We start from the raw sequence: 26,910 nt of genomic DNA, 5'->3' as shown, positions 1-26,910 counted from the left end.
TTAAACAATGAATCACCTTATTTCTAAGTAATATTTAAAATTCTCGAAACTTGGTTTTACCCCTACTAAACAGCATTGGAAAATACATTATGCGGAATTTTCTATTCATTAGAGAGTGTATAATGCAAGATAATCTATATTAATGATTATTAGATCGGAGAAATAAATGAAGAAAAATAAATCATTAATTAAAGTTAGCAAAAACCAATATTTTCTACTTTTGCTTGCATTAACCAAATTATCTATTTATTTGTATATAATACATAATATTTTAGAAAATTATATTTAATACGACGACTTTGAAACATTGTGCAGTATTTTCTGAAGCAAAACTCCATGTCTCCATTTTGCCCTTTCGATGCGAGCTGTTCCAGTTACGACCTCACGTAAGGCGCGAGTTAAAAAAAAACCGTCAAGCTGAAGTATCATCGGTTGCTCGAATATAATGTCCATTGTCCATTTAATCACGCGCAGCGATTGTTGCGAACAACTGTCCGCGTGTAGGTGTAGGTGGTGCATGTATCGTGGCCAGAGTATCATTGCGACGTTATACAATCCGCGTGTGGCGAGGTCGGTGCGGTACGTATACGATCCCGCGGCGTTTTCAATTGCATTTGCAGCAGGCGTGACGAGCCGTACGGCAAAGTTGGCGAACTAAACGTGCGCCCCGAGCCACGGCACGAACTGGGACAAACCTGGGGCGAGCCGCCGCGCCGTGAACGGGGATATAAACGTCGACGGTGGATTCGTAGGCGGGGTCCGCGGTATCGCCATGTGTGACGTTTTGCAAAATTCGCTCGATTCCATGCGAACGCAGCGAACGCGGCAGAAGCTTTCTCGGTGCTGTTGCGCTGAACTATCCGTCGGCGATTTATGCTGCACGAGCGCGCGCCGAAAGCTATATCTACGATCGGTTAACCGCCTGTCTTTCTCTCCCCGTATGCACATAGACCACCGCTGATTGCCGTACGTACGTACGTGTGCGAATTCACCGGCATTTAATGCGTGGCCCAGAGTGTATTTGCGTGCTCGATTACGCGAGTTGATTCGAGCGCCGATAACAAATGTTAGCAAAATTTTAGTCAATTAACTTATGCAGGCTCGCTAGCTCACACTCACGAGTCTCACGACTGCAATAATCCGTACATTTGCACAACGGAAGAAGCTATGACGCATTAGTATTTCGTTGCACAATAGTATAAATGAAAAAAAATTGCATACTTTGACGAAATATTTGATGTATTATACTAAATGCATATATCTTTTTATTTGTTTAAACAACTATTTAGATTAATAATTTGGAATTTTTTAGATGATAAAGAAATTGATAGCAATATGCATTTGCTTTTATACTTGCTACATTATTTTAGGATGATTGCTTAATGCTAATTAATTTACATTATAAACTTTCAGGTGTTTTACCTTTCGTGTGCTTTTCGTATATGATCAATGTGCGTTATCGAAGCTTAAGCGTAATTGAGTTTCATGGGGAGTTCTAGGGTCAATATTGCTACATCGATACATCTCATTTCGCTAACGTACTCGAGTCGGGTTGAACGAAGGTCGTATTGGACGGTTCCATTCATCGCTTTCGATTAATCGTATAGAATATTGTGTAGTATGCATACATTTAATATATATACAATATTACATATCATGCGTAAAATAATACTGCATATTATACACATATACAACATGCGCACGTGCGCGCGCACACGCACCACGCACACACGCACATACGCACATACGCACGTACATGCTAAATGTATGAGCATAATACATAAACGGAGCAGCAAACCAATGATTGTCGATCGTCCTATTTTTCATAAAACACATAAATGAAAATCAATATTGGAATTGAGTCAGTCTCACAAACAAGAAGTTGTAATCGTGTCTCCTTTGTCTAAAGATTCCTCTTGTCGATATTAGGATATTTTTCTATGTAATAACATACCATTCTTAGGTGGAAACCTCACCCCCATCAGAAATATTCAGATCGGATATAAGTCGCATTATTTATATGGTATGACAATGAGGTCTCAGGGGTAACATTAGCGTGACAAAGTACGTTATGCAGCTGCTATTAACAATTGTGCTTTTATGTTATTATATTTTTTTTGTTTAAATGTTTTAGTTTAAATAATCTGACAGTTAAATAGAAATTTAATTGCCAGATTGTGTAAATCGTATACACACTCCAGACGCGATCTCATGTTCAACTCATTAACTTTACAATTATAGAAGTACTGTATCTATCAAAATGTCAGTACACAATGTGCTATTTATTTTATTTCGCAATTCACAGCAACAATTTTGCTGATCTGGTTTTGTTGATTTTATTGCAATGCATACCATTCACGCGCCTTCTTTTGTTTCGTAATATGCCAATTTTCTGTAAATTATTACAATCCGCAATAAATACCCCGGTCGCTGACCAGTTGGCACCTGGGATTAAATCGAATCTTGTCAGTTGTCGCTTGCGATACTCTTCGAGCTTTCGTGAAACTTATCCGGCGTAATAAACGGGCTCATACACCCTGCTCAGTGCTCACATATCCGAGCGCTGAAGCGGAATTGCAGCACCCAAACGTTGTACATTCGCATGCGCTTTCACGAGAATTAACGGGAGCCAATAAAGCGACCGGCAGAAGTTTCACATTTCACAATGCCGGAAGTGAGCGACGTGAAACGCCGCGTATGCAAATCGCGAGGGTTCATCGTCTCAGACTCGCTCGCTAAGATGGCATCTCGCAATCGATCGGTGCAGATCGTTACAACCGCACAGTAGTAAACGCGTTCCAATGTGCAACATCAACGACCTGCTCCGCGGAGCGGCGTATATTGCACCCTTTACCCACATTCGCATCCCGAATACTCTCTGCTGGAATTCCACTAGGTGTTCAAAGCTCGTCAGTTTTATTCTATCATTCGTTCAACTTCCTCGCAGTATCATCTTAAGTGTCTATTCGTAAGCGTTGCTTATATGATGACTCGTTCTCGCTAGAGTCGATCGACTAGTCTCTCATTTTTCTGAATTGCTTTCAACGACCTCGCGATATTGTAATTCATTACTATCGTTTTTCTCATGTAATACTGTCTTTTCTTTTACAATCGAAGTACGTCGGAGATCCCGAAATTCCGTTCCACAGAAACTTCTTGCTTACGACTGTTTGAATACACAATCATTTTGTCATTTTTCGTTTTTCTTTTACGTTTATTATACGTTTATTATACGTTTACGTAATATTATACGTTTTCGAACGTCTTAAAGCATCCATATATATTGATGAATTACCATATCATTATTTTAAGAAGGCACGTATGCTATAAATAATATATTATGACTGATCGCTTCTTTTATTTGTTTTATATTTCAAGATTTAAATTGTATTAATATTATGCTTAGATTGCAATTACAGACAATTTAACGAAGATTTATGATGAAATTTTGGTGTTAATCAAAGAGCACAATAAATGGGTTTGTTATAACAAAGTTTTATGAAATAAGTTTTGTAAAATCTAAAAAATATTACAAACTGCGGCTGACAAATTTTTTTTATATATATGCTTTTGTTTAATATCTACTAAAGAGACAAAAGATTATCTTATTAATATTGCTTAAAGATTTTTTCATCACAAGTAATGTTAAAACATCGAATCAAAGATTTTACAGTGTCCAGGGTAGAGTAATATTAAGCATCGGTTTAATCGTTGGCTTTTACATTTCCAATCTGCCTTGAGTAATTCAAGTCGAATTGGAAGCTCTGAAAATAGGAGCATGCTTGGTAACTCTTTCCGCCTGTGCAACAGAGCGGCACACGTTAGAAGCCACCTGAGCAATAAAAAGTACGATCGGACGCATCGGTGCAACACTCAAAACACTTCCGTTTCTCTGTTCGACGTAGTGAATATTTTCTCTCTTATTTGATACCGTTGGCGAGGTATTCTCGCCAACTGGCGCGAACCGCCGCATCGCTACTTCACTCGAACGTTCGATAAAATGTTCATAGGCAAATGGAGATTTAACTTTAGTAAAGAATAAAGAAACTGCGCGGACCGTAAATCCCATCTAGATTTCAATTTCCGACATCCGCTCGAATCGAACGAGTAATTTTAGACGATTCAGAGATAGCTTCTTGATATTAAAATTGAAACGTATTAAATTGATATCTTACTTAGATGAGATTTAGAAATCCTTTATTAATAAAAACTTATTTTTTGTATTAATTAGAACTCTGATTTTTTTAGTTCGAGCTTTCCTTTATCACAAACTTATATTATTTAGATTGAAGTAGCAAAAGTATATGTATGCATGTGTGATATTTTATTAAAATTTATATTATAAGGAAAATTGTATGTTAGATTACATTTAGCACGCGAGCGATAACGTGAACAAGTATAGTATTGTGCACGCCAATAAAAAGGGTTGAAAAAAAGTCAATAGATAGTCAAGATATATAACGTGTTGATATCTCGACATAACATGCACCAAGGTGGATTAACTTCTATTTAAATTGCAAATGTAATTGTGCTATCTTGAATATTTTATATTCTTAACTTGGAAAATGATCATTCTTGCAAAATGGAAATAAAGAACGTAATGTGCTCATTTTAATACAAAGATGAAAGTATTCAAGTCGGAACGATTCCGTTTGCCGAAAGTACGAACTGAATAAATCAACGTAAACTCTCATTGACGTCTTTCATCGTGCAGAATTGCCTTATTAAAATTTTGCGAAATGTATTAGAATTGCAGGATAACAATCTAAAGCGAAAGTAAGTAAGTGATCACTCAGCAGTGATCATACAAATCATCTCATTTGCTTAAATTGCGCAAGAATTGGGGGAAAAGGACATTTAGAGCCGAAAGTGAGAGTTGATGCTAGAAACGTTAACGCCACTTGCCTATCTAGGATCCTTCAGCGCACCGCCGCTTGTAGAAAGGCGGCGAGTAGAAAGACGACACGAGAAATACAGAGAAACAAGATAGCGGCGCGGCGGATAGCGCACTGAACCCTGAAGTAGTCCTATCGCGGAAGAGGCATCCAGAGATAGAGGATGCCGGCGGGCGTACACCCTCTCCGGAAAGTGCCACCTAAAACTTCGAATCTCACATCTCGCGCGCTTGCAAAGCCTCGCCCTTAAATTCTTCGTCTCATCCGTTCGTGCTTGCACGCATTTCCCCGTTCTCTTTCTCGTTTCCATCTTTCTAATAGCGGTCTTCAAAGTTACATCTACCCGCGAATTCACGCTGCGCTGCTGCGTTCGTCGCAGAAACTCGCAGTCATAAAGTAACACGCTCCGCGACGGATATTTGCGAAATACAGCGAACTTTATGCAACGGTAATTGAGCATTCACGAAATGTCATATACCAAAGTCACGTTTGACTAAGAATGAAATATTTCCATATATGAACGTCATATATCATTGTAGTAAGTTTATTTATAAGAAAAATATACTTCTAAATTGCCATTAGATGTGATTGCAATTGCCATTTTATTAAAAAAAGAGGAAAAAGTAACTTATATTTTTACAGGGAAGAATTCTCGTAGGGATAGTTTTTCGACTTTTTTAACTTTTTCCGATGATAGCCTATTATGTGGACACGCTTTTTTTTTTATCAAAACTATTTCCTTAATTGTATCCGGCCAATTCAAATTTGTAATCTCGTCGATATTTCGGTAGATACCAATCAAATTCGTCGAGAAAGGGGGAATCGCACACTCACGCACAGTACGAGAGGGTACGGGATTATTTTGAGATAAAAAGAGATTGCCGGCTTTTCGTTGGCCGTGTTCCAGGATTTCTCGCGGCCGCATTTCTGCCTCGCGATCTACGTAAACTTTACCGCGCTCTTCCACGCTATGGATTGTTCCTGAGCGGACCGTTTGTTTCCCCGTTTATGGAACCTGCTTACCCTGTCGGGTTTAGCTTTACTACCTCATTCCGGGCCATTAGCCACCGTTTGGAGAACGCGGAATTCTTGCGGTAGCTGAATGAATTTGAGACGCTGTCTAATATTTCGTAATAATTATTCTGGAATAATTATTCTGGAAATAGGACCGGTTGTCCGATACGACGTGTTTACTTCGAAATTGTTACACCTTGACAATAAGTAGCGAGAATTGGTTTCGTGGAATTGGACATGTATTTCTCAGGATATATTAATATTTGAATGTCATTGGAGAAATGTGAAGAACTGTACTAAAAGTAAATTCTATAAAATTAGCTATAATAAGGCAATTAATTGTCGCTGCATTATAATATATATACCGTACGTATCAAAAGTTCCAGAACGGCAAATTATCTCGGAAAGTATTAATTTATTGGACAAATGTTTCAGATAAAAGTTGGAGGGTCCAAAGAGGGCAATAGACGATCTTAGATTTTGGATCTGGGGGCCCAAGGTCGGTTCAAATTAATTAGTAGAAAAGAATGATACAATAAAAAATGAGTTTCTATTTAAAAAATTTAACTTGGAATCTACTGGGCCCAACACAGACCCCAGATCCAAAATCTAATAAGATCGTCAATTGGCCCCTTTTGTACTCTCCAACTTTTATGTGAAATATTTTTCCAATAAATATCAATACTTTCTGAGATAATTAGCTGTTCCTGAACTTTTGGTGACCACTTTATACTTATTAATTCTCAAATTGATGATTATTAATTCTTAGTTCTACAAATGTATGTACATCAGAAAGTTATTTTGTCTTTAGCAGAGAAAGAGAGAGAAAATGAAAGAGCAGAGCAGAGAGAGAAATAAAGATTTATAAATTTATATTATAAATAAATATACAATTTTTCGCGCGCAGCAACGTTTCAATTAATTTTTACGGGAAAATTATGCGCGACTTTGATGCGAAAATATGCACTACGGGATCACAGGAAATTATATTCTACAGTCGTTGTCACCTCGAAACCTCGGCGGGCCTTTCCATCATTAAACCCATCAGACGACTCGCACGAACGCTCGCGTGAAACCGGTCGAAAATGCGGCGCGTTGGGGCCGCTAAATGTACTCACGCGCAAACATTACCCTCTATGTGTACGCTCGAACGCCCGAGTTCTATGTCTCGTCATAACCGCGTCGAAATTACGCGGTCCTTTTAATGAACGCGGAGATATTACCCCGTAGCCTCTTTGCCGGCCCGTCCTCGTTGGCGCGGCAGCGGCGACGGACAGGCTATATACAAGCGTTTCTCCTAACAATAAGTCTCACGATATTTTTGCTATGAAGAAGACTGATATAAATTCTCGGGAATTTATCAGAGCCGCGAGTAGCGTCTGTGAAATTTTTTCTGGCGAAGTGTATGTAAGCGCGTCTCGACACAAGTTTTCTTAGGGATTTACCGGCATTAAGAATGACTTGCTTTGACGGTCTTATTATGAAATTTACGCTTGACATTAACCATAGTTGAGTAACGTGGGTTGTATTGTATGACGACAATTGACGACAATTGAAGCCAACTGACCTTATCTTAAAAGTTTTTTTATGCATTTTTTGTCTATTATATGACGACAATTAATCTTATCTTGAAGTTTTTTATATATATATAAAATTAAATTAACATTTCCGTTAGTTTTTGCATGAAAATTCAACATTTAATGTGTCATGTGAAAAAAAGATTTGAAACCCATTCTATATAAACTAAAAATAAGTCCATCAAAATCTACTTGTGGAAAAACAGTATTTTCGATTTATATTCGAATATTTTTCTCTTCTCTGAAAGTTCAAAGGGGGATGTATTCTACCCTTCCGAATGCGTCATGGTACCCATGAGACGCCGCATATCAATGTGTACTACATGTGTGCTGTCAGACCGGCATATTGGAAATCCTATTTGCGAAAATAACGCGGTTCTTTCGCTATTGGCAAATTATCTCTTGCGTTTCGGAAGGGCGATTGTTCATCGCGGGCGGAAATCGAAAAGCAAAACGATGGAGGAGAATGGAGGTTGGACGGACTGGAGTTGGAGATAAATAGGAAAAAGAAAGGCGTGCTATGAAACGTGCGCGACGGCTGTGTTACCTCGAGCGATAAACTCTGGCGGAGCGATCCTCAGGGAAATAAAGTTTCAGAATGGTAGCGAAGAGGCGCCTCGGCGACTCCACCTTCGTCGTCGCCGGCCGGTCCTCCTTCGCTTGACCTCCGACAAATCGCGCGAGAAGCGTCAGCCTCGTTGGCTTTCTCTTACACTTACACCAAAATTATAAGGGACATTTGTGTGAGCGTAAATTTGATGGGACTTGACTCTAGTTAGGATCAAGAAAAAAAACAGAAAATCTTTTATCCACACGTCGCGAATTACAATGGGAAAATGAGATTTTATGGTGATATATATTATTAAAAGTTTTTAATAGAGAAAATAAGAAAAATATACATTGCATGTTTCATGATGCACAAGGGCACAATTCTAATTTAAGGCTAAGGTATTTGCTATGTTGAGCGAAATAAGAATTATACAGAGAAATATCTTTAAATCTCTACGTTTAGTTTAAAACGATATTTCATCTTGAACTTAGATTTTATAAAAATACCGACGTCAGTTTTCTTTAAATCTGAATTAACGAAAAGTCACTAGAGTGCCATACTTTAGACTGACGCATCAGTGATTATTCACTGATATCGGTAAATCGGTATGCTACTCCAGTGATTTTTCACTAATTTAGATTTAGAGAGTTTATTAGATATTAATTCAAATTACTTTTCTATTTATTAAAAATTATATTTATTTTTTTCTGCAATACATTTTCATAATTAACATGATACGAATTAAGAAAGAAAAAACGATTCTTTCTTAAAAGTATTTGAATGTAAGATTATAGATATTTTGAAATTGTAGTCGTTTTGTTTTACGATAAAGAATTTGCAGGAGTTCAAAGAAACAATTAAATTTTAATTAATCTTGATGGTAAAGTGTTTCTTCAATAAAGATTTGCCACGATTAAAAGTGATTCTCAGATTTTTGCTTCGCAGATCAAGTTGTCTCCCAAGAGTAAAAAAGAAGTTAATAATGTCTTATGTAATTAATTATTTTATGTTCAATGTATTTTCCCAATATAACTGTCAAAGGTGTTTCTAATTAAATTTTAAAGTTCTTTTCCGAGTTCCTATTTTGACGTGTTATTGAACTAAGTTCAAACTTAAAGTTCCAAATTAGACGCGGTTTATTTTATAAGCATGAATAAAATTAATGAAGTCTTATACTTCTGAGTTGGTCCGTTTTCAACGGTAAACTACTTGAATATTAAGATTGTAAAACCTACTTCACTAAACGCTCGAAATGTAAAGGTTCAATAAATTTTCGATATCTCTTCATAATTGGGGAAGATTACGACTCCGAAGGGTCAATCCCGATCAATCCAAGGGAGATTTCCGGGCTCATTGGCGTTATTCCTTTATAGCTTCATCTCCGTCGTGTTCGCTGAGGCGAAAAGCATCTCGAGCAATGCTCTGTCTTAGAGGCGGATGGTTTGACTCCCGTCTCCTCTCCCCATCTTCGATCCTTCGTGATGCAAAATAGAACTCGGATGAAAAGTCACGGGGTCGGAGAAAATGCGATTCGCCAAGAAGATTCGTCGCGCTGATTTCTCAACCGCGGCAACGAGAGCGAATCAAGATCTGAATGTGAGAATTAGGCGAACACATTTTTTCAAGTGTCATAGAAAGGTTGAATAGTTTCGTGGGATTCTAATACAATATTTCAAAAAATATTAAAGTCTTATCTCGTTATCAAGAGAATAATCAAGGAGAGGGAAATAATTTTGATTGCTAATATTTTGGTAATAATAATTTTATTAAATTATAATTTCCAATATTAATACAAATTAATATATTATCAAATTGCTAGCAATATTGGTGATAACTTCAAATATATATATTACATTAAATTAATTTTATTTTTAATTTGGGACAATTTATGAATTTACTTGTTATGTGTCCATTGTTTTTAAAGTTTAAGCGAGGAGTTAAAAGATGATAATATCAATGTCACGTAAACAATATCATTTATATAATTTCTATTTATATATGGAAGTAGATGAATATTTTTGGTTTAGCTGGTACGAAAATTATAGTATTTTTGTCGCTACGTCATAAAGTCGCGCTGTTCATTATTTTTGTCGCTTATCCAGGTACGGTATAGCGTATTCCATAGGCGTTGTCGCCTAATGAATATCTCATACCCCAAAGCGGACGTGGCACGCGACATTAATTATTACGCGTCGAATTAATATTCCGCATTTACGGCACCGTACGAGAAATCGGTGACTTCCTTTTCCGTGTACAAACGTGCGTAGACACACGCACGTGCACTCATGCGTGCGTGCGTGCATGCCTGCGTACATTCGTGCAACGCAGTTAAAACGCGACTCATTACGACTGCGACTGCTCTGACGACACTAGGCTCGTATATCAAACCGAGGGGGTTACTCATTTATAATTTACCCAAAGCGCGCGCAGCTCGCGCAATGTTCCTCGGTTGCTACCCCTTGCGGCATGCAATAAAAACAAGATGACCTGCGGCCGCGTGGGGTCACTACATCCCCGTCATTTGCATAAGGCGTCGAGAGGCCGAACGAGAGCTATGCCAAATAAATCTTTGTGATTTATGCGCGCCTGACGATATACGTTCCCGAGTGGACAGGCGCATCAAAGGGATATTCGCGGAAGGTGGATCTACTCGGGAAAATTCCGATCGCCACATTTTCCCTTATGCTATATCCTTATCAATCACTGTCCCCTAGCTTACATCGTATAGGACATGAACGCATTATCCTTACTTATATATCCTACGACTCAATGTTCCCGGGACCTCGCAACCGGACGGACTTAGAGATTCAAGGGAAAGAAAATGGAGATAAGAAGCTGAAGAAAGCTGAAAAGACCGAAAAGGGATAAGAGCACGAGAAAATTCGTTCGTAATTACGATTTCCGTCGGACGGGAGCTAAAAGCGTTAGTTTTCTCAGAAATATTGAAGACGCGGATGGGAAAGTTGTAATCGAAGTTCTTGATACCGTTTTCTTGTCTAATCTAAAATGTCTTGCGGCAAACTTCTTTAAAGAGTTTGTGTATTTAAATATACATATAATACCCCCAAAGATTATGTAAATTGCGCTATAATTAATATAAAGAAGCGTTTCATCCTTTGACGATGCAATTTGTGCTGCAGACCGGAATTGCTGTTCGCGGGAGGAAGCTACCAATATCTAAAGTACGCGAAAGTAGATAGGGTCGTCCTCGGTGGGCCGTTGAGCGACCCTTGTTTGGACCCGGGGTGGGACTGGATTTAAAGTCAGAGAAGTGTGAAAGAATAGATAGAGAGGAGACGAGGGAATTCATACGTATTATATACCCCACCTGGGAGGAGAGTGTGTCAGACGGAAAGATACGTGCGATAAGGAAGACAAACGACGAACGATAAAACGGCGGATGGCTTCCCGGGAGTTGTCCCGCGCGCGGGGGGTCTGATCATTATTAATGAGCTAAGTGCGTCGTTATAGGCTTATTATCCGGCCGTTCTAATTAAATTGGATTAGCGCAATGAAGCGTACTATGAAATTCTCGGTAAATGGTCCCACCTCGACCCTCCCGCTGCACCCCGCATCATTCGCCTCGACGACGACGACGACGACATGCGACATCTATACGGATACGCGCGATAACATCTTTTGACGAATTTGATTACGTACATATAACGCGCGATTATTACGTACGGCTCTTCCATTTAGTACGCCCAGCTAATTTCTCCGCGCACGAATATAGTCAGATGTTATTAATGAAAACATTAAACGACCCCTATATTAGCGTCATTACGCGAATGAGATACAAGCGATATATTAAGACACTCATATTAACGGACGTATGAAGGATTTATAGCCTGGCTTCAATGCTGGGAATTATTCTGCTTTATGAAATCTTATCACTGGCTTTTAATTGTTAAGTATTATATCTGTTTCTTCGTTTCTCGCGAAAGGTTTGATCGCAGCCTTGGAGTTTCCATAACTCTCACGATCGATCGGTTTAAGCCATCTGTTCAGTCGATTCACTTATTAATTTAACACTGAACGAGATATTGAAGAGGAAATGAGATAGAACGACGTTCTGTGAAGAGGAATTCTCGAAGCGTTAACACGTTCCCTGCCGCGTGAGGTGTATTAATTGAACTTTTTGTTCAGACCGTTTGATATTTTTGCTACTAAATATAACATTATTATAAAATATTTTATAAAATCATGTGTGTGTGCTGATGCTTAAATATTATATATATATATATATATATATATATATATATATATATATATAATATATAATATTTAATATATAATATTTAATATATATATATATATATAAAATTATATAAATTCATTATTACTAAGAAAAAGTGTAACGATATATATATATATCGTATATAACGATATATATATATAACGCAATTATCGCATAATGGAAATCGTTACACTTTTTTCTTAGTAATAATGAATTTATAATTTTATAAATATTACACAATATATGTATATAAGCAAAACTATTATAGTCTCGACATCTCTCGTGAGGCGCATGCGATCTGAACGGAAAATTATGGATGTAACAGGGAACGCGCGTTAGAGAGAGAAAGTGGAAATTGCAATCTAAAATATAACGCATTAATATATTGTTCTAAATTAATCATTAAACGCAAAAATATTGCACTAATTGAGTCAAGCTTTTGCATCAAGTAGATTATAAACGTATCTAGCGCGATACGATGTGGCAAGAGAAAGATCATCGATCAAGAAAAGCGAGCGTTAGGATTTAATTAGAACGTCGTTCTCACCATCGTCGTCGCCGTTTCTCGCTGACGAGTCGGCAAATCGCTGTCTCCACCATTCTGCCAACTCCCATCCATCCTTAATTATTCAGACCGGCTATAACTCACGTTTTAAGCGTGGCAGCAGTAATTGGTGTAGAACTAAAGTAAAGTTTGAATCGTCGTCATCGGCCTCGTACGCGGATCGTTGTACGATATATATATATATATATATATATATACCTGTGCAACGAGCGATCGAGCGCACGAAGTGTCAAAACGTCAAAAATGCCACGGCAGCATTGGCGGGAAACTAGCGAAATAACGTAATAGAGATATTTTCTTGTTAAGGTCGCGACAATGACCGCGAGAAATGCCGAGGATTAAATCTTGGGAGAAACGACGTGCGGCGTGGCGGCGCCGCGTTTATCCGTATAACTTTTGCTTTTAATTAAGCTCGGGAAGTTATTCGGCGTTTTGCGCGCCGCTATACTAACGCCGCCGTATTAACATCCGCGTGCTTTCCGTGATCATGAGGCGCGGCCGACACGAGCAGTTAATTAATATCCGCGATTTTAGGCGGCAGACTTAATACGCCGTGTTACTCGGCGATTTTCAAAATTCGATTAAGCGCCATTGTTTCCACGGCGGGCGAGAGACGACGGGAAACGAGGAGAGTTTTTCAATTTTTGTCCGGATCGCGAATTAGCCGCGAATCTAAAATAGGTCGCTATAATGCGATTATCCACGGTAGCAACGAATGTTAAACGACTACCACCGTCCGTCGAGAGAGCGTTGTGTATTTGGCGTTGAATTCGTACAATGACTATAATAGCCCGACAATATCATTAAGCGATTCGTTGGTGCATTGGTCGTCAACACCCACGTGGATCAACGTGACCAATTTATCTCTATTTAACTGCGACAGCAACGTTCCATTTTTACACACAAAACGGCGGTACATTTGATCCTATACGGCGCGTTCTCTCCATCACCGCGGTATCATTAGTCAATCTAATGAAAGTTATATTAAGCAGTGGTATTTATTGCAAAATGTTCTGCTCACTACGTTTCTTATGAATGATGGAACAAACACGAAACTATCAATTATTATTAAATATGCACTATTAATAATCATGATAATAATAATACAGACAACACTCACATAACATTCTTATTAAGCTTTAAATAGTTAATCGTTGAACATTTGCTTTCAAATCATGAAAACTATTTAAATATTTATGATTATATTTAGAATAATATTTGAACTTTAATGATTAGAAATATTTATTGTTTTTACGACTTTTAAATGGCCGTCGATAGTTATCAATATGATGTTAAAAATAATATATTATTAGATAATAAATAAATAAGTAAGCGTTCGTTACGTATAAAAACAAATATGAAAAGTCAAGGGTTAAATATGAGAAAATAAAATTACAGTTGAATATAGCTATAGTTTATTGTCCAAGAGTAGACAAAGGCAATGTGAACGCTTCGACTGTACTAATTATAAGTCGTCAGCACAATTGAATAAATTAAAGAATGAGCGAATTTAGATGTTGACCACATACTATGAGAAAAAATATTATGCAGAATTGCATCATATATCATCTTATTGTGCTTTGATTGACAAAATTAAAGTATTGCTCCAATTGCAAAAACACTTTCAACGTGTGTACATATACTTTCTTTTTCTCTTGGGCTCTTCTTTTCGCTATAATAACACGCCAACATCAATTTCAATCTCGGAGCTCATTATTCTTAACCCATAACTTCTCATGACGTAGTTTTCATACACGTCGCAACCATGTCTCGATACGAGATCCTACTCCAGGATACTCGAGATTATACGAGGATACCGACTCCCCTCTTTTTAGCAATCTCGTTTCTCGAGCAGGAAACACCCCGGTGTACCATACGACAAGACCCTTGTAGCGCGGATATAACGCGTGTTAGTCGTGCTCGTGAGCAAACAACCGTAGGGTTGACTGCAATTAAGACTTCGAACTCGCCAGTCGACGTTAATGGATATCTAATTTGCTCTCGTTCGACTTGCGGTCCAAAGGCGACAAGGGTCGCGTAAGCGAAGACAAAGGGAAAGGAGCCGGGATCTCCGCGGGTAAGGGAAGAGGGAAAAGACGAGGCAGTGATGTTCATTGTCCTGTCGCAAGAGTCAAGTTTGATAGGAATGACAGGTCGATATCGCGAACAAAAACGTAAGACGCGCTTCGACAGAGAGAGAGAGAGAGAGAGAGAGAGAGAGAGAGAGAGAGAGAGAGAGAGAGAGAGAGAGAGAGAGAGAGAGAGAGGTGTGGTATAGACAGAAGGTTTCTTGCCTACGCTCCGGAGAGTAGCTTGCGCAACTACGTAAAGTATACATATTATGTAAAGGCAAGGTAGAAACAGCATGTAAGTATCGGTAACGGAAATTGGAAATTCGTATATAAGTGCATGACGCGGAGATTACGTAACGGGGGTAGATAGTTTGATTTCGCGCGCGATGATAGTGACTGTGTAAACAATTTTCGTCAACATACCGGCCGAAATTATATGTACATATCTACCGCGTACGCGATATGCGTTATTTTCATATAGTTGATTGTTATCGCGTGAACGTTTGCCTTCGTAATACTGCTGTCAAAAATACATATTGGAATATAATAGCAGAAATATGATGCACGCATAATAAACGATTTATTTTAACAGTAAATATTTTCCATAACTTCCCCGAAATGATATAATAAAGGAGAATGATAATAATATATTATGCAAATTATGAAATTTGTTGTATCTTACACACGTATAGGTATACAAAGTATGTAAATTACGCTAGTAAATATATTGGTTACTGAAAAGCTTTTACCAATTATAAATTGCCAGAAGAATTATATAAATTAGAGAAGAGGAAAATATGATTAAATTATAAAACAGTTAGAAAGATAATGTGCATGTCCTGAAGAATAAACGCAAGAAAGCGAAGAGTTACAGATTATAAAAAGGGATAATCTTCCCAAGTGAACACTTTGCGGTGTGTTGTATTTTGTATTGACTAACAGTGGAGTCAAGTCGAGAGACAGGAAACATCCGGTTCGAGAACAAAGGCAGAGAGGAAGAGAGGGTGAGAGAGAGAGAGGGGGGAGAGGGGCATAGAAGAAGAGAAGATCACTTGTCGACATACCACCGCACGTAATTTCCTGACGGCGTTACTGCATGCCTAGGAAAGCAAAACGCCGAGGAGAGGGAGAAGGAGGGGCGAAAACTGGGGTGGCTCGTAAAATTAACGTAACTACATCGAAACCTCGAGCCCTCAGCTACGCGAGGGCTACGTATCCCGCGCTATGATCAATGACACATCACTGCACAGCGGTGTGAAAGCGTACTCCGTCGCTCGCGTAGGGCTCGAAATTTATAGTGACCTGACTCACGGAGCGTTGTACTCGGAAATTCCGTAATCGCGACGGATAGTATAATAAATTAAATTAAGAAGGGCGCTCCTCAAAGGATGACGCGGTTAAGTTGAGCAGCCGGAGCGAGCTGCTTTCGTAATGCATACGTCTTGCGCCGCTCGTGTGACCGGGTTTTAGACAGATATTCGAGACTTGAATTCTCTCCGACGATTCGTAGTTTGTATATAGCGCGAGAGAACATTACATAATAAGGAAAGTATCTAGATTTATATAAATTTGTCATCAGGATACTTTTCGTAGTTTGAAATCATTTAATTGCGATTATGTTATAAATTAAGATAATTTTACAGAAAACTACGAGAGTGAGTCAATAATCATCCGTACTCTGTTTCTATAATTTATTAGAACAATAGTAGGGAACGTGCAATTACATTATTTTTCAACATAATAAAATATGTTCTGATAATTTAAAGTTGAATTATTGACTCACCCTCGTATATATTAGTATAGCTTTAACTCGTTTAAAATATTTTCTAATATGTTAGAGTTGAATATACTATACTAAATTTATTATACTGCGGCTCGCAGCATGCGGCTCTAGGTTTCAATTTTAATTAAGGTGGATTTTACAGAAATAGAAAAGAGTGAAAAACGTTATTTCCTAAAAGAAACACAATTATCGGGCCATGGTTCGTTAACTATATATTTATTTTATGAATTCGATTTTTTGTGAGCCTCTTGACTTCACTGTTATTCCCTAATTCATGAGAATTATCCACGTAACTGACACATAATTGACACCCAATTAGATCATTCAATCTATCCGAAGGACAAATGACAGCTAAATTGGATTAAAATATAAATTTCTACAGCGGTGTGCTGGAAAATGTGCCTGTGCGCATTTAAAAACACGTATATTGTAATTGTTTGCAAATAGTTTTAAGTAAAATGTTCTAAAGGAAAGAACAAGCAATAATCGGCTAAAAACTAATGATCGTGTCTCTTATCGTCTTATCTCGCCGTTATATACGCGCATATCGGTTTAATAACAGTAAAATCCACGTGACATCAGGCAAACATTAAGACCTTAACCACGCGAACGATGCTGCGTGATGATCAATGGCACGTCACGCGCTGTGTTAGAGGCTTATCCATTCGCATAGTCAGGATTTATAGCGATTTAAGTGGCCTTGAATTTCAATAAATAAATTACCCTCTCGCGCTATTTACGCTTTACAAATATGTCATGCGTTTGTGCCAATTAGAAATTATGTCATATTCAAAAATGATATATGACCTAATTGTCTACACATTTGAAAAAAGACGAATCGAGAGGACGAAACTTTCGAAAAACCATAAAAACCGTGAGAAATTACTGCGACGATGATGTATCCGCTTAACTAATTAATAAAAAACAACAATTGTGGAATCCCGATAATCCGTCATTGATAATCAAAGAGATTAATGTCCTTGAGATTCACGGTGAATTTCACAATAGAAAAACAAATAGCTTGAGTAAGTGGAGCCTTGATAACACAACGCGCAACGCACATCGATAGAAAGCTTTGTAATTCGCCGATACCCGAGATCTGTAGAGAGTCTAGGGTCTGATCGGGTTTGTAGTAACTTGAATTGAACATGATGAAAATTTCTTTCAAGATTTTAATCATGACAAATCGCTCTGCAAAGCGGATAAGGGCATTGAAGACTTTTTAGCGGGAAATAGACGAGTGGCAAAAATCTATCACTTATAACCATCCGATAACCACAACTTCTGAAACAGTCTACGCTGTTACGGGCTCGATATAGAATGCCGAGGCTAGATACCCCTGAGGCCTAATAGTTTTATGATGAAATCGCTAACGATAAAATTTCTTGCGCCATGAGAGTTAACGATATTAGGAATTCTCGACAATCGTTTCACGTTTAAAGTAGAACTGAAATTGATGGATTCGGTCTTTTTATCGATTGAAAATTAATATTTAATGAAATTAGTCGTAATATTGCATCGTGTATTATAGCTCATTATTCTTGAGTAAGACTATTTTATAAGATTATTTCCGCATTAGAACGATTAATGTACTTTAATAATCAAAATTACATTTAAATTAAAGTAATGCATATAGGTATAAAAGATATTGCAGTAAAAAAAAAACTAATGTCGTTCATCCAAAGGATAATAACATATAAAATGTTTTAAAATTACTTCTATCACATAGAAATCCTTTGTAAAGTAAATCCTTTGTAAATCAAACTATATAAAGTAAGCACTTTTCTAAAAAAAAATTATATCAGATTATGAGTCGCTTTAATCTTAATCGTGAACAATTTCAAAGCTATATGTACTTTGACATTATTATTGAAGAAAAAGCAAATCTATGATTCTCATAGAAATTTGGCTTGTCATTGGACTTCTTTTTGCTAAATTTAACGAAAGATGCGCTCGTGCATAATGACAAGTATTTAAAATCGCTTGGTGAAGATATCGGTGAATGCGAATCAGTTTATCTGACAGTTTGCTAGACAGATTTCCATCATCAATATATCAATTCTTTTCGGCGTGACGTCGATCAACCAATCCAGTAAATTCATAATCGCGTAATCCAAACACAGAGATAGAGCAAACGCTACGCCACTATGGAGAAATTATGAAATTGCCGTGATTTGGGACTCACTTGCTGCGCGAGAATGTGGTACACGGTTGGTCCTCCGCGAGATCACTTCGCGTCACGGCAGGGATGTCCTCGGGCAGACGAATCGCCGAGACGAGCTTGTCGCGCAACACAACACTCGCGGTCCGATGTCGGCCGATCGGTGTCGTACACCGAATCGGCGACTCAACCCTCGAAGGAGGGCTGCAATCGAGGACACATGATCCCCCTTGCCCACCGGGAGCGGCTCGATCCTCCGAATCCCCGATCGTGCACCACAGCGCGGTGGAGATCACTCGAAAGCCAGTTACTCCGCACTTCGCGATCCGCTGGCTAACGCGACATATGACGAAGAGAAACGTATTAACGTCGGCCGCGAGTCACTGAAGAAAAACTTTGGGATGGTCACTGAGCTCGACGATGATGACGCACTGACATGTCACACTTGCCCAAACTCCCACCCGCGCTCGCAGGTTGTCGCGTGCACTCGAGGATATAATCACACTATCCCACACAGTCCTTTTGTCGTGGCCGCTGTCAGGCTGCCGTGAGGTGAGTTTCCCTTCTCTCGCAGATGAAAGTGTGTCACTTGGAGAACTGGCTGCGCGATCGAACGTCACCACGGCGTCGCTTATCCCGGTAAAGGAACGCGGTCCCGGTAACCGATTCGCGCGTCGCGAACACCCTGCCTTCTCGGAGCGGCAGCAAGGGAGTCGGCAACGAGAGAGGGCGATCGCTCTCGGAGCAATGAAAATATCGATGATACGTCACGGATTCACGACACGCGTATTTATCCCACGATGGGCGCAAATAATACACGCGCGTGTGTATACGCGCTAATGTATACGTGTGTATGTGCGTAAGCGCGCGCGTGTGTATAAATTTTTCGCGCTCGCAGGACGCACACGCGAGGGGGCACGGTCGACACACATCAGCCCTAGGAGAGACCCTTAGGCCGGATCCGCGGAGTTTCCTTTTACCTCGATTTTCGGTCCCTCGCCACCCCCGCGTTGCACAGGCGCGAACCGCTTTCAGAATTTCCGAGGGTCGGGCGACGCGCACGCGGGAGGGAGCGACAGCGAGAGGGAACGTTACCCGCTGGGGTGGGAGCACCGGGGGACAGTATTGGTGGTGGAAAAGGCGGACGGAGTACCGGGTGTGAGTGTGGATCGCAGAGCGCAAGGTAGCGAGCTCTGCCTACGCTCGAAGAGAATAAACTCCCGATTCACGACCGGTTACACCGGCATACCGAGACTACCATCGTGGCTACACGCCAATGCCCTGCCACTGGCATGGGAAGTAGGGTGTCTTGTATAGCTCGTGCTGACCGCGATATCGTGCTTGTGAGATAGTATTGCTATTGCCGCTGTTGTTGCCGCCGCCGCCGCCGCCGCCGCCGCCGCCGCTGCCGCCGCCGCCGCCGCCGCCGCCGCCGCCGCCGCCGCCGCCGCCGCCGCCGCCGTTGCTGCTGCTGCTGCTGCTGCTGCTGGGTTGTACGGGCGTGGAGGGAACGATAGGAAGGGATGGAGGGATGCGAAGGAGGGGTAGCGCAGGCGTTTTGGTGCACCGACGCATTGATCCCTGGAATTCGTGGGGACGACGATGAGGCCCGAGTGTGCGTCCACCCTTCGCGAGAGAAAAAGAGCGAGCGACAGGATGGGTGCCAGAGAGAGCGTCGACCGTTCTACTTGTAGCCAATGTCCATACCAGCAGGTGTGGACGAGGCCAGGATTTGGCAGTAAAGCGAGGTGTCATTGATCGGCGATCGTAGATTATTCGACTACCCCGTAGATCGATTGAGAGGAAAAAGGCAGTGCTAATGTCTAGACTGATGTCTATAAGGTTTATAATATTTATTATGTTTATATTTCTATCAAAGAAATATTTCCATAGCGCGATTAAATACGCAAAGAATTTGGGTAGAGAGATAATTAGGTTATTACTTTAATTATTCTCCGTATTAAGTTAGAAATGGAAATCCATGAATATTTCTTGCATGCTTCTATTTTAGAATATTTCGTAAAATGAAATAAGAGAGGAGGATAAAATTTATATTATTATTATTATTATTACGACATATAAATAAAAATGTGTATACAAGGAATTTTAAAAAGTTTTTAAATATTGGAAAGTAACTGACTCTCAAAACGTATAAAATATTTTTCTATTGATATTTATAAAAAAAAAAGAATTTTTTTAGATTAAAATATTATATAATAGTTTTTATGGAAATACACCTGCGCACGCGCCCCTATACACAAAATACACGTATATACATATATGATACACGTATACTCACACACATTTGCTAGCCAAATAAAAAGGGTATTTTGTCTCGGCTGGCCGCGATTACTCGTTAATAAAAGAACAGGGGGAAAGATGGAATAAGAAAAGAGTGAGTTGTACAGTAAGAAAAGGGAGTTAAAGCAGCGCGAACGAGCCGGCACCGAGATTTTATTGATTTTATAATTTCTCTCTCGTATCTGAAAATTCTTTTGTTCTATCTCATTGTAAAAATTGTCCGTTAATTAGACCGCGCGAGTCAAGTCATCAAAATCCATTTAATGACCTAAACGTTTATTTCCAGACTCGTTAAATTCTTTGATATTCAAAGTTTTTGTATAATATGTCATAATTCTCTCCCTCTCTTTCTTTTTCTTTGATAAAAATAATAATTAACATATGAAGTCGCGCATACGATAGATATTTGAAATTAAAAGATATTTGAAATTATAAGATATATTTCGAAAAATTCATTTTACTTGAAAATAGAAACGCGACTGTCGTATATCAATATATATGCATGTTGTATTTTGAAACAACAAAGGATATCAGTTCTTTTTATTTCGAGATATCGAAGTTATCCGTTTCCGCTTTGCACAGAAATAAAAGTGCTGTCCAATACACACGTAAATGCTAAAAATTTCATCATATTTATAAATAACTAATAAAAAGGAAATAGATATATATATACATATAATGTCAGTTATGGATTTTAGTTTATGGAAATTAGGTCAATCGGATATGTTTGCTATTCTCGAAAACCTTAAGATTATTTAGCAAGAGAAAATTAAGTTGAACAGCTTGTTTTCTTTCGCAGCTGATTTAGCTTCGTCGTATAATTGTAACTGGAAACCAAGTCTCAGCGGTAGGAGACCTCCTGCAAACGATATTGATACATTTTCAACAATTTTTACGATCAGAACGATCGTCGAACGCGAATTGCGATACCTGGGACGCCGACACACGTAACACAGTTACTATAAAATATTCAGGCTTAGTCTGCGTGCGTATATATAGCGTCGTTGAATAAATAACGAAGAAGGTAGGGAATCCCGATTGGTTCATAACTCCCTTTCATCCCGGATTCTTTTGGTAGTCTCGTAACGAGAGCCACACATCTAAGGAACGTAAGGGCGGAAGGAGGGAGTTAGAGGGAGGAGGACGATTTACTTCTTTAAAGATTTATAGACTTGAGACTTTTAGTGGAAACGTAAAAAACCGTTTCTCGAAAAACATTAATATATAAAATAAAATTTGTTAAAATTAATATTATGTATTATAATTTTGTATAATATATATTATAGTAAGAAATAATAAAACCAATGTTTTTTAAAGAGACTCACATTGTATATATTAATAGTATATTTAATAAATTTATTACAATTTTATGATGTTAAGCAATATTATACATACATGTGAATTGCAATTTACGAATTGATATTTAATTAGCAACATGCAATGCGCAGACATATATGTACGTGCATTGCACAGAAAATATACCGAGAGTTTCGGATTCATGCTATAGATAGAAAAAGAAGAACAGAACTATTTTACTTCAACTAAGTTTGCTTCACGAGCTATACAGACTGATATCCTTTATACACGCAACTGCTCTCGAATCATGCTTGTTATATTGATTTAGAGAGAGGCGATAGAGAAAGAGACTTGGAATCTGTAGATACAAACGAGTAAATAAGACCTCAGTGAGCGACGACTTCGGGAGCTACGAGCTTTCGAATCGTGTTGTTTCTTTCAAGGAACGGAATAATAATTTTAACATTTTTCACAACAAAGTCGTTCTCTTATTCTATCGCATCCCATCCAAGAAAGGCGATGAAATATGCAATAATAAAAACGGAAGGATATATAAAAAGCAAAAGACTTACAGTCGGATCGTCCTGCCTTATTCAAACGGAAGAATGATGTATAACAATGCCAACTATTCTATAGATAGTTATTTTTAACGATACTTTGAACGTAGTTGTCGCTCGATTATATTTATTCTGTCGATTTCACAAAAGTACCTATATACAGAAAGTAAAGAGAGAGTCGAACAAATGAGATACGAAATTTACACTTTTACAATATTACTCTTTTGTGTATCACAGAGATAATATTTTAAATAAGATCTCAGATTTTAAAGATAAAAATAATATTTTTAGATTTCTATTTAAAATTATAAAATCTATTGCTCGCTTTTACTTAGAAATATTTTTCTTGAAACAAATTATTTTACATTTATAACAATCAGTTAATTTATCGTGAATTAAACTTGAAAAATCATCAAACATATGCTTAACTCGTTGACTTACGATATATAATTTCAAAAACATCAACAATTTACAACAGTCAATTAATTTACCGTGGATTAAACTTAAAAAATCGTCAAACATGTGTTGAACTCACGATATATAATTTCAAAAACATGAGAAATTTACAACAGTCAGTTAATTTACCGTGGATTGGATTTGAAAAATCGTCAAATATATGCTGAACTCGTTGACTCCCGATATATAATTTCAAAAACATGAGCAATCAATATCCTTTTGTGAGGCACTTTGTATTATTTTATTGTCCGATGCTTCAATATTGAAAATAACGATAACAAAATGCGAAATGTGCACGTAAATGCGGGTTAGACTTCAAAAACTGCGCTTTTGAGTCGTGTTGTTTCCTTCGGATTATCGAGAACCTTATGATATATGTGAAGGAAACTCGGAAAAGTAACGGGATAAAACGGGCGCACAGGATCTATCGCAGTAGTGGCTGCTTTAAGAAATATCGAGGAAACTCTGTGGGCCCTCAAAGAATGGAATACTCCAACTACGTTTAAACGGGGAGAACGGTACAACGGATACTCGATACCGTTCCTCTGGATAAACCAAGCTTGAGTGCTGTGAATGCTTGCTGACTTTCTCACGACTGCCCCTTCCGTTTTTCTCTCTATCGACGTGCCCGCTGTTCCTGCGGAGGCCCGTTTTACCAAATTTCTCTCTCGTAGACGCTCTACCGTCGCGTCGCCGAGATTACGTTAAATCCGATATAAAACTTTTCGCTTCGACGTGGCGCAATGACATCAAATAGGAAAGAGGCAGAATATGCGAACGATGGAGGAAATCTTATTTTTGCACATCGGTTTTTAGTAATCGCCCGAGGTGAAATGAAAACATTCACGCGTTGCACGAAAAAGAATGAAAAGAAGTATCCATATATTACACGAACAAAAAGTGTCGCTTAATTGGTGTCAAATCTATCTTAATCTCTCTATCCGTAATTAGTACTAAGTTTTCAGTACTGATTATATATGCATCGTTTTCAATTAAAGACTTCTGTAGTTTAATTGGAACGCGAACGTATCCCACACCGAAATATTCGATATCTTTTAATATCTATGATTATTATAAGAACATTACTGCGATCTATCCAGTAATAGTACTGTAAGAATGTAAATCTTACAAAACATTAATAAAAAATAATAAAAAGAATGGCACAAAGAACATTTGTATGTTCGTGTGTTACAGTTTTATGGTATCGAATGGCTTTTGCGCGAATCTGTGTATTCTTAGAACAATGATGCTGGTATTTCTTTGCTTTTTGCGTTTCGTTCGCGTAAATATTTATATATCGAGTATCGAAAAAATGGGCAGGCATTTACACGCTTAAACTATCGATATATATAGCGAAGTGTATGCTATAGACACGTTGTGTAGACAGGTACAGGGAGGTTCCTCTCCGGGCGTAATTCAGTAATGATCTTAGGGTAAGGTTCATAATAACTGCGTAAATGAGAGGGGTTCCGTATTAATTAATTCGAGAGTGTCCGCGAATGGAAAGAGCGTCGAGAAAGCACGTCGAGCGTGCGCAATCTCGTCATACATGAAGTAGATCCCACCTTGAAAACTCTATAAAGTCACCCATCGAATCAGCATCGTTAATTTATTAAGTATAAAGACAGAATCGTTTCTTTCGTGTATATTTAATATGCAATTCTTAGCAAATTTATTCTCTGCATAACGATTGCAACTCGACGTTACGTTGCTGAGCAATTAAAAACGCATGAAAGTTTAAGTATCCAATTATTGCCAGAATATTGATTATTACCTTGGAAATTTTCAGCTCTGCGAGATTGGAGAGGAAAAAGTTATTATTTAATATATATACATGTCAAATTTATACAAAAATACATGAAATTCAATACGTGTTATTTTCATGTCTGAGGTATAACGTCGTACAAAAAGTTATTATTTAATACATGTAAAATTCATACACATATATAAAATTCAATACTTGTTATTTTCATGTTTAAAGCAACGCCGTACTTTTTAATCGCAAAGTATTAAGGTGCAAATAAATATGTTTCTAAACATTGCATATTAAAATGTGTGAAATGCATTTAATGTTTTGCAAATTATTAAATTCTGCTTAATAATACCGATTTAATATGGGGGCTAATGAGAATTTGATTATTTAAGTAATTGCACTTTTTGTGTGAATATATGTATATATATTTATGTGTATATGTATATATATATATGTGTATATATATATGTGTATATATATAATATATATATATATATATATATATATATGTATATTTATATACTTATATGTAGCATGTATATTTTTTTGCGTTTAAATTTGTAAAGATTACGTGCATGTGTTTACGGGCAATGAACTAGTCGTTCAAATTTTCTTAACTAAGAGTAGTTAATGGCAAAACAAGAGTTGCACGCTTGTGAGCAACACAATACAATCGCAGCAACATTATTCATGTGTTATTACTTTATTACAAACGGGGAAGCCACGAACCAGAAATGGCTCGTAAGGGAAATGGTGGTAACACAATCTGCCTAATGATAACTAATACGTAATTCCGTGCTATTGAAATCGTGCACATTGTTTCGGACATTCGAGGGGGTAACGTTAATGGAAGAAATCGAGAGCCGTAGCAACAGATTTAATGCCGTGAACAAATAGTTGTATTAACAGCAAATTCTCATCGAATTCCTGGCAAATAGAGAAGCTCATAATTTTCGATGCAACATTTACACGAAAGTGTTAACGAAGAGAGTAGGAGAATCGATTCATTACAAACTTTATCGTATCACTCTTAGAATACATTTGAAATACAAATCATGTATATTAATAATTTTTATATTCAATTTTATGAAATCCCGCTTTATATAACGAAGTAAAAAGGTATAGGAACTTTTTTTTCTAATTTCTTTCATCATCAATATTTCAATGACATTTTCATTTAATATGCGTTTTTGTTTTTAGGATGGACTATACACTATATTAATTTACATGTAAATAATATGCAAATGGATAGTATAAATAACAAAAGTTGTATAATATGATAATGAATTTGAAGCGCGGAAATTGTCATTGCTGTATTATTTATACAAAGAGAAATTATTTTCAATTTGAGACAACTTGTCTGAAATTCAATCACGCATTATTATACCAAATTAATACCGCTGCAAGTATATTGATACACCTAAAAGATTAAAATGAGCGTTATCTATATCGACATAACTTGATGTTTAATATCAATAATATCATATTACTCGCAAAATTGAATACGTAAATGTAATCAATGCACATTTAATTATATGTTGTGTCACTGCGGAGTATGTTTTTTTAACCGCTTTAACTCGCAAGATGTAGAATAAATAAATATGAAGAACTTATCACGCTGATTTATTTATTTGCTTGCACGAGAATAAATGCTTAAATTAGAGAGAGAAGGAGAGAAAGAGAGAGAGAGAGA

The 26,910-nt window shown here is 37.8% G+C and overlaps 1 protein-coding gene and 1 long non-coding RNA gene across 5 annotated transcripts in view; one reads left to right on the top strand and one right to left on the bottom strand.

Moving 5' to 3' along the window:
- The window catches only part of Dpr12 (defective proboscis extension response 12), a 252,612-nt gene extending 233,595 nt beyond the window's left edge, over positions 1-19,017 (bottom strand). Inside the window, exon 1 of one of the 2 annotated variants that reach the window (XM_077401490.1) lies at positions 18,879-19,017. The gene's annotated coding sequence lies outside the window, so the exon portion shown is untranslated. The remainder of the gene's footprint in view (positions 1-18,878) is intronic. The other variant, XM_077401483.1, reaches the window with a different exon arrangement.
- LOC143895222 (uncharacterized) overlaps positions 1-26,910 on the top strand; it is a 231,642-nt gene that overhangs the window by 26,831 nt on the left and 177,901 nt on the right. The gene's annotated exons all lie outside the window — the stretch shown is intronic.

This window comes from Temnothorax americanus, unplaced genomic scaffold, assembly GCF_048541705.1.
Source record: "Temnothorax americanus isolate GAGA-0224 unplaced genomic scaffold, ASM4854170v1 Scaffold1, whole genome shotgun sequence".
Classification (NCBI taxonomy): Eukaryota; Metazoa; Arthropoda; class Insecta; order Hymenoptera; family Formicidae; genus Temnothorax; species Temnothorax americanus.
Note: the sequence above shows the minus strand (reverse complement) of the source record. Positions and strands in the feature narration are given on the sequence as shown.